Source organism: Pan paniscus, chromosome 2 (assembly GCF_029289425.2).
Source record: "Pan paniscus chromosome 2, NHGRI_mPanPan1-v2.0_pri, whole genome shotgun sequence".
NCBI classification, from domain to species: domain Eukaryota; kingdom Metazoa; phylum Chordata; class Mammalia; order Primates; family Hominidae; genus Pan; species Pan paniscus.
Genome location: NC_085926.1, coordinates 14,326,808 through 14,336,363, shown reverse-complemented (window position 1 = coordinate 14,336,363; position 9,556 = coordinate 14,326,808). Strand labels below are relative to the sequence as shown.

The 9,556-nt window shown below is 50.6% G+C and overlaps 1 long non-coding RNA gene across 1 annotated transcript; it reads left to right on the top strand.

The window, feature by feature from the left end:
• Positions 1 to 4,153: 4,153 nt before the first annotated feature.
• Positions 4,154 to 8,279, top strand: LOC130541403 (uncharacterized). Its single transcript, XR_008955454.1, has 3 exons — positions 4,154 to 6,001; positions 7,263 to 7,375; positions 7,955 to 8,279. It is a non-coding gene; the product is annotated as an uncharacterized LOC130541403 (long non-coding RNA).
• The last annotated feature ends 1,277 nt before the right edge of the window (positions 8,280 to 9,556 follow it).

Sequence of the window (9,556 nt, the reverse complement as noted above, 5' to 3'; positions counted from 1 at the left end):
CACCACGCCCGGCCAGTTTCCCCTTTTACTAGATGGGCAGTTGTGCAGTGTGAAGGAGATAACAGTTAAGAATACACTTAATGCAATATGAGGCATACAGTTGGAGCTTAATAAGTGTTGTCCCTTCCTGGACTGCTGGGGTTGTTGGGAGGATGCAGTCATTAATGCTACACTTGGCACAGTGATTGCCCAGTGGAAGGCCAACGACTGCTGTCTGGATGGCTGGGCCTCAGTTTCCCCATCTGTAAATTGTGGGGTTAGACTCGATGGTCCCTCTGTTCCAGCCACCCCTGGATGCCCTGTAGCTGGATTTCAGAGGAAAAGGTGATGGCAACACTCAGTCCCCAGAGCCCCTGAACTTAGCTGTGGGCTGAGCTGCCCCGGAAGTCAATCTGTGACAGAACAGAGTCCAGGGCGGTTATAAACCTAGCCCAGTGCATTCTCCCCCCAGCACTCACAGCCAGGGTTGGACAAGAGCTGACCAGCTCAGAAGTCATCAAGGCCACACTGGCCTTGACCCAGGTTCAGCAGGTAAGAGTATGGCCTCAGAAGGTCACCAACCCTCCCCTGCTCTAGGTCACAGTTTTCCCATGCCTCAAGTAGGGCAGTAGAAGGAACACAGTCTTTGAGGCGCTGATAGGTTTCAGTGTGAATCTTGACCCACCCCACACATGCTGGATGACCTCAGCTAACTTACTTAGTCTCTCTTAGCCTTAGTCTTCCCACCTGGAAAATGGGATGATAAGATCTCAATTTTAGGACTATGATTGAGAAGTGGAGGGGATGGTGACAACAGGCTCAGGCAGTGCCAGGTATACAGCAGGTGCACTATAGCTACAGGCAGGTGTGATCACTACTGGGCTTGAGCAGGGGTGTACACAGTGTTTCATGGCAGTGTCCAGGGTGGCTGGAGTCAGGAGAAGGACCAGACAGGATTTGGGGCCCCACTTTCTTTCAAGGGCAGAAGCCTTTTGATATTTTTTAATCTAATAGATTACTTTGTAAGAATTCATTTGAAGAAAGAGGAAGGAGGCTAAAAAATATTGCCATGAAAAATGTTTAAGACCACTGGTTATATGAATTTCCAGGGCTGGCCAGGCACAGTGGCTCACACCTATAATCCCAGCACTTTGGGAGGCCGAGGCAGGTGGATTGCTGGAGCCCAGAAGTTTGAGACCAGCCTGGGCAACATAGTGAGCCCTCATCTCTACAAAAAATAAATTAAAAAATTAGCTGGGCATGGTGATATGTACTTGTGGTCCCAGCTACTGGGGAGGCTCAGGTGGGAGGATCGATTGAGCCCAGAAGGTTGAGGTGACTGTGAGCCATGGTCATACCACTGCACTCCAGCCTGGGCAATAGAGTGAGACCCTGTCTCAAGTAAATCAATCAATCAATCAATCAATCAATAGATAAATAAATAAAATGAATTCCCAGGGCTGAAACACTTACTGATTAAGGGCCTATTTCATGTGTGGCCCTGGGAAGGCTCTTGGGAGCCAATAAAAGGCTCTCTCCAAAATTTTTACTTTACTCATAGCCCTCGTGGGTGTCCAGGGGTCGTGCAGACTGGGGGTCCTTTCAGTCCATGGCAGTGAATTTCCCCCACGGTGCCCACTGATGATGGAAGAATACCAGTCGCTGTGTGCCTCACGATGTGCTGGTGCCCTGACCTCTGCAGAACATCTGATGGGCAAACAAGAGGGTAATCAGACTGGCAGGCATCTATTTCACAGATGGGGAAACTGAGGTAGGGAGTGGCAATGTGACCTTCCAAAGATCACATAGTGACTAAAAGGTGGAGCTGAGACTCACAGGCAGAGCTTGGTAGCCCTGAGCCCCGGGCTGCCCTCCAACCCCTGGAGCCCTGGCAGTCCAAGTGAAGCTGGATGGGACCTGGCTGCACATCTCTGCTCTCAGACCCCACCTCACATGTCACTCAGAGGCATCCTGGCTGGGGGGCTTGTTTGTGCTACAAGTCTAGTTTTCCATTTTTTTCTGGAGGTGGGGGATGGAGTTTCTGTCCCCCAGGCTGGAGTGCAGTGGCACGATCTCGGCTCACTGCCAACTCTGTCTCCCAGGTTCAAGCAATTCTTCTGCCTCAGCTGCCCAAGTAGCTGGGATTACAGGCGTGCACCACCATGCCCAGCTAATTTTTGTATTTTCAATAAAGACAGGGTTTTTCTGGATTCAAACTCCTGACCTCAAGTGATCCACCCACCTCGACCTCTCAAAGTGCTGGGATTATAGGCATGAGCCACTGAGCCCGGCCTCAGGCATTCAGTTCTGTGATCAACTTGCCTTGGTTAAAACAAAGGAGCAAGAAATTTGTGGCAGGCATGTGATCCAGAAATGGGGTGAGCAGATGCGAGAGGGGAAGAAGGAGATACCAAGGTGGGCTGGGGGACCTGTGAGCCAGGGGAATTCATGTTTACAGGGCACTTGGCACCACGCTCTCGGTGGCTGTTATTGTGCCCATGGATAAGGAAATTGAGGCAAAGTGGCTGGCCAGCTGTGGAGCCAAGACTGGCTTTGGGTGTCTATGGCTCCCTGTCCAGTGCTCTTTGCAAGGCCAGCGAGTCCCTGTGGGCTGGGAGCCACTTTCTCCAGCCCTTCTCGGGTGGCCGTCAGAGACCTTGTCTAGCCGCAGAGCCTTCCCTTCCCAGAGGGCCCCTCTCCAGGGCAGAATTTCAAAACTAAAGCATGATGCTCACCTGGGACCCCAGCAAACAGCACAGGGGCCCAAGCCCCTCCAGCATTGTAGCAGTGGGTGTGGCTCTCAGGAATGCTGGGGCTGCAACCAGACAGACCTGGGTTCAAGTCCCGGCTTCACCGTCTACTCCCTGTCATGAACTTGACCACATTATGCATCCTGAGACTTGGTTTCATAGTCTGTGAAATGCAGGCAAAAAATATGCTGGGGAGGAGGGGATGAACTAGGAAGTGGAAAACTAGTAAAAATGAAAGTGGGCTGTGTGTCAGTCCATCTTTCTGACCATCCCACACAGACTCCAGGCATGAGAAAGGCCACTAGAAGATCAGGAAGTGGAGGATTAACCCAGGCGGGGGCCCTGCTGGGAAACACAGGGCTCTACCCTGCAGGACCTCAGGGCCAAATCCTGTGTTGGGGCCACAGGATGGATTAGGCAGGCCTCTGCCTTTAAGGAGATCCCAGGCCAAAAGGAGAGGTGGGTTAACCTTACCCAGTCTAAGGGAGAAGGTGGACATTCCATCCAGTCTCAGGGGGGAGGCAGATACTCCATTCATTCTAAGTGGGGGATTCAGATGCTGTCTAACCTGGGCAGGGGACTGGAGGAGGGAAGAGCAATTGAGTCTAAGGAGGAAATGAACAGTCCATCCATTCTGGGGGTGTGGGAGCAGTGGACACACCTGTCCAGCTATATGACAGGCAGCTTTGATTTTGTATTTAGTGTTTCTGCAGTGGTTCAGAGTACCTGGTGTATATGCGAGGCTGCATGCATTCCCCATCATTCAAAAACTGTTTATAAAGCAGCTCCTCTGTAATCCTAGCACTTTGGGAGGCCGAGGCGGGTGGATCATCTGAGGTCACACGTTCAAGACCAGCCTGGCCAACATGGTGAAACCCCGTCTCTACTTAAAAATACACACACACACACACACACACACAAATTAGCCGGGCATGATGGTGGGTGCCTGTGATCCCAGCTACTCGGGAGGCTGAGACGGGAGAATCAGGGAACCTGGAGACGGTGATTGCAGTGAGCCAAAATCACGCCACTGCACTCCAGCCTGGGCGGCTGAACGAGACTCCATCTCAAAAATAAAATAAAGTAACGTAAAATAAAATAAAGCAGCTCCTATGTGCTGGCTTCATGCCAGGTACTGGATGGAGGGTGATGGCCTTTGAAGCTAGCTGGGTGCTTTGGAAGCAGGCAGTGAGGTGGGAGTTAAGGATCCTCTTTGGGATTCAGAATGCAGAGGGGAGTGTGAACTGAGAACTCCTCTCTTGGGGCTGCCAATGTCAGGAACCCAGAGCACCAGAAGTTTTCCTTTAAGCCTTGTCTTCCCACAGTGCTTCCAAGGACAGGACACTGCAGGTACAGTTATCTGCTCTGTCACATCTGCACAGCATTGGTCATCTTGTTCTCTTCAGATACTGGACACTTGAAAGTTTGTCTCAATGATCTATTAATGCACTCAAACCACACTAAATTAGCTTTGTCATCTGGTCCAGGTTAGGTTGGGCAATTCTGCGGGTTTCATTTAGGCTCACCCAGGCAGCTGAAGACACCTTGGTGCAGCATGGTCTAAGCTGGCCTTGCTTGGCCTGGGGTAGCTGCCGTTGGCTGAGCCGTACATCTCCAGCAGGCTAGCCTGGGCTCCTCCATTGGATGCAGCCTTCCCAGAGCAAGCCACATGTGCACCCGCTTCCCAAGCCTCTGCTTACATTGCATTTGCTGCTGTCCCATTGGCTAAAGCGGGTCATGTGACCAAGCCGGTGGCCAATGTAGGGGAGGATTACACAAGAGGGGTGTGGCTCCTGGGCACTCATGGCTGTACCAACCTACGACCAATTCCCCTGAGCGCCAGGCTGTTTCCTGCCTCTGCACCATCGCCCAAGCTTTCCCCTTCGCTTGTTATGCCCTGCTGGGCGATCTCCTACTCGGGCGAGTCACAAACTTCTCTGTGTCTCAGGCTCCTCCTCTGTAAAATGGGGATCACATGAGTTTAAGTTATTCTGAGGATTAAACAAGTTAACACACAAACATTTAAAACAGTGTCTAGCACACAGTAGGTCCTCCACAGATGCCAGCCATCACCATCACCGTGGTGATTCTTGGTATGACGACCCCTGCCCTCTTCAAAGCCCCGTTTAAGGAATCTCCTCCCTGAAGCTGTCTCTGGTTCTCTCCAGCCAAGCATCCACCCCCAGGCCTGGCCCTATAATTATCTTTTCCTCATCCACCTACTCCATCTACAGTGGGATCCAGAGGGAAGGGAATCCCAGGGCCCAGCCCAGGGAGTGCGAACTATCTTATTTCCTCTGCAGTTAGGGAGGCAAGACAGTCCTCGGTGGCCCCATTTGACAGAGGTGAAAACTGCGGCTGTAGAAGATGTGCTGACTTGCCCGGGGTTGCGCAGCTGGTAGGTGGGTGAGGTGGGAGTGGAGCCAGGTTGGGCTGAAGCAGCTGTGTTTGCCCTGCCTCACGGTCCAGCTCCCACCTGGGCCGGGTGTCGGGGTCTCAAAGAGAAGGCAGATACGGGCTCTGCCCCACAGAGCTCACAGTTTGGTGGAGGAGGAAGGCTCAAGCAGAGAGCAGGAGGTGTGAGTAGCTCTGTGGGCTGTGGGGGCCAGATGGGTCCTCGACCCTGCGGGGTCAGAGCTGGCTGCCCAGAAGACATGAAATGGAATAAGCAGAGTGACATGCTCTGGGCCACAAACAGGGTGTGTGGCCGCCCTGACCACATCACTGCAGCCACATCCACAGCCACAGCCCTAGCCCTGTGGGTCATGGGGATGTGACCCTCCCCACTACCTCCCATCACTGAGGACACACCTCCTGGGCCTCCAGTAACTACCCAGGCCTCCACACCTGCTACACCATCATGGTGCAGCCTGCCTCCCCCATGCCTTCAGCCCTGTGGGAATTTTCTCTGGAGATTCTAATACCCCGGCCTCCTTGAGGTCAGTGTCTGCCCAGAGCCTCCCGGCAGGAGAGAAGAAACCCCACAGCTCTTAAGGGAATGCCTGCCTGTCCGAATGGACAAAGACAAGCTGTGCAGAAACCTCCCCTGGGAGGACTGAGCCATCACCTGAGGAATGGGAGTCTGTGGAAATGTGAATCACCTCTGTGGGAATAAAGCCTTTCATCTGGACATCGAAATGGCCACCAGCTCCCTGAGTGACTTTGGGCAAGTCATGCCCCACTCCAAGCCTCAGAAGGCCCACCTGTGAGATGAGGATGAAAATAACCCCCTCATGGGCCTGCCATCCCACCACCATGGCGCACTCCACCTGGTACGTAGTCAGTATTCAGGGAATGGTGGTAGGGCAGTAGTGTGAATAGCTTTAAACTGGAGGAGCTTTTAAAAACCTCTAGAATCTGCTGGAAAGAGTGGGGCGCACCTCAGTGACCAGTTAATGCATTAGGTAGTGGGCACGACTTTCATTAGCATTTGAGGCTTTATGGAGGGCTTGCTGAGAACATAGCAGAGTGCTGGGTATTGAAGCCCTGAAGAGTCATGTACAATCCACTTATAACCTATGCTTGCTCGCTTTAAAAAAAATACTCCTTTGGCCGGACACAGTGGCTCACGCCTGTAATTCCAGCACTTTGGGAGCTTGAGGCAGACGGATCACAAGGCCAGGAGTTCGAGACCAGCCTGGCCAACATGGTGAAAACCCGTCTCTACTAAAGATATAAAAAATTAGCCAGGCATGGTGGTGGGCACCTGTAATCCCAGCTACTCGGGAGGCTGAGGCAGGAGAATCACTTGAACCCTGGAAGGGAGGTTGCAGTGAGCTGAGATCGCGCCAATGCACTCCAGCCTAGCGACAGAGTGAGACTCCGTCTCAAAAAAAAAAAAAAATTCATTTAATTGTATTTTACAGAGGGAGAATTTATATGTAGGAAGATTACCCTGTGTTAGGTTGCTAGGGCTGCCATTACAAAATATCACAGGCTGGGCTGGGGACTTCCACAACAGGAGTTTATTTTCTCAGTTCTGGAGGCTGGAAGTCCCAGATCGAGGTTTCGGCAGGGCTGATTTCTTCTGAGCCTCTCTCCTTGGCTTGCAAACAGTAGCCTTCTCCCTGCATCTTCACATCCATCTTCCCTCTGTGCCTGTCTGTGTCATTTTCTCTTATAAAGATGCCAGTCGATTAGGGCCCACCCTAATGAGTTTGTTTTAACTTAGTCAACCCTTTAAAGACCCTGTCTGCAAAATACAGTCTTATTCTGAAGTGCTGGGGTTAGGGCTTTAGCATAGGAATTGGGGTAGGGGGCGGGAGGCACAGTTCAGCCCCTAGCACCCCTCTTTAAGTTTACAATCTGAGGAGTTTTTACAAATGCATACGCGACAGCCAAGATGCAGAGCAGATCATCGCCCCAAGGTAGTGCCCTCATGCCCCTGCAGACAGTCGCCACCTCGCACCCCCACACCAGGTGAAAATGCCTGGTGGCCCCCTGTCGTGCAGGCTTAGTTTGTCTTCTCTGGAGTGTCAGGTAAGTGGGATCATGCCGTGTGTTCGTTTCATGCCTGGTGTTTTCCCTCCACAGAATGACCTTGAGGACTGTGACCGTTGCTGTGTGCATCTGTGCTGTGTCCCTTTTCATTGCTGAGTGGTGTTCCTGTAAATGGATATGCCACTGTCTGCTTCTTCACTCACCAGGTAAGGGACACACTGACAGTTTCAGGTCAGGCTCATGATGGGTAAAGCTTCCACTCACATCTGGGCACAGGTCTTTTATGGCCCTGCTTTTCATTTCTAGTTGGTTTCCCCACCTAGGTGTAAAATTGCTAGATTGCATGGGAGATGGGTGTTTAGCTTCATAACTGCCTTGCAGGGTGATTCCCACACCCCCATCAGCCGTGTTTGAGGTCCTGATTGCTCCGACATTGATAGTTCAGTCCTTTTCACTTTAATTCTAAAGGGTGTGCACTGGCGTCTCGTGGTTTAACTTGCACTTCCCTGGTGGCTGGTGAAGTTGAGCATCTTCCCATGTGTTTATTCGTCATCACATTTCTTTTAACCATTTTTAATTGGGTTGTCATTTAGAAAATTGTGGTAAAAGATACATAACATACAATTTACCATCTTAATTTAATCAATTCAGTGACATTAAGTGCATTCATGTGTTGTGCAGTTGTCACCACCATCCTTCTCCAGAACTCTTTTTTGTCTTCCCAAACTGAACCCCTGTCCCCATGAAACACTAACTCCTCATTCTCCTCTCCCCTCAACTCCCAGCCCCAGGCACCCCGCCATTCTACCAACTGTCTCTATGAATGTGACTATCCCAGGATCAAGGAACTTCATACCAGTTGAACCATATAGTATTTGTCCTTTTGTGACTGGTTTATTTCACTTAACATAATAGCCTGAAGGTTTATCCATGTTGTATGATGTGTCAGAATTTCCTTCCTTTTTAAGGCTAAATAATATTCTATTGTGTGCAGAGATCAATTGTCTTTATCCATTCATCTGTTAATGAACACTTGGTTTGGTTCCACCTTTTGGTTATTATGAATAGTACTGTGATGAACATGAGTGCAAATATATCTGTTTGAATTCCTGTTTTCTTTTTTTTGAGACAGGGTCTTGCTCTGGTACCCAGGTTGGAGTGCAGAGGCATGATCTTGGCTCACTGCAGCCGCCACCTCCCAGGAGTGATCCTCCCACCTCACCCTCCCAAATAGGTGGGACTACCAGCATGCACCAACACACCTAGCTAATTTTTGTTATTTTTTGTAGAGAGGGGGTTTTGTCATGTTGCCCAGGTTGGTCTTGAACTCCCGGGGTCAAATGATCCACCTGCCTTGGCCTCCTGAAGTGCTAGGATTGCAGGCATGAGCCACCATGCCCAGACTAATTCCTGTTTTCAATTTTAGGTAGTCATTTGATTATTGAGTTGTAGAAATCTTACTTTTGGATTAATATATTAAAAACTACCACCAGTTAGCCATGTGTTAACTGCTTAGTTTTTCAACCAAACTTTAATCATCAACCAGCCCTCGCTTTCAGCCCAGATCGATGGACTCAACGCTTGGTGATCGGTTAACTCCTTGTTTTTTAGCTAATGCTTTAATTAGCAATTACCATCTTTGTCTTCAGCTAAACATCATACTTCTCAATGCTTTGGTTATCAGCTAATGTCTTCTTTTTCAGCTAACGCTTTAGTGGACATTAATACCCTTGTTAACATATGTTACCTCAACCAGATAAGACCTGGCTGCATTGGGAAAGGAAAGTGGGGGGCTTGACAAGGAACGTGAAGACATTAAAGGCAAAACCTCTGAGTTAATGAAGGGAGTCCTCCAAGAGAGTTCTTTCCTTCACGAGCTGGAGCCTGGCTCTCCATGAAAGCTTTCTGAATGAATGAATGAATGGATGAATGAGCGCATGAGTGGGTAGTGGGTGCAGGGCCACTCTCCTTCTCCTGGGGATGGCAGAGCTTGCTCAGCCCCAGAGCCGGTGGCTTTCACTCTCACATCTTGCTGACAAATGATGTTACCCAGAAATGCTTGGAACGCAGTCGTTTCAGTGGGGCATCTGAGGCCTGGGGACCATACTTTGGACCTTGGTATCCTCTGGCCCACGGACACCAGAGCAACAGCATCCTCTGCTGCACCCAGGCTGCCGCAGGGCTCTGATGGTGGCTCTGAATCTCCCCCTCCTGAGCCTTTTATTCCTGAGTTGGCCATGTGAACCCCGGTGGGGCATGTGACCTCTCTAGACCCATATCCGTGTGACCTGGCCCATGTGGGGCCCCCTGATCCCATCTCCTGCCTTTGCCCCATTAGCCTAGGGCACTCTCAGCTGGCTTCCACTTCAGGGCCTTTACACTGGCTC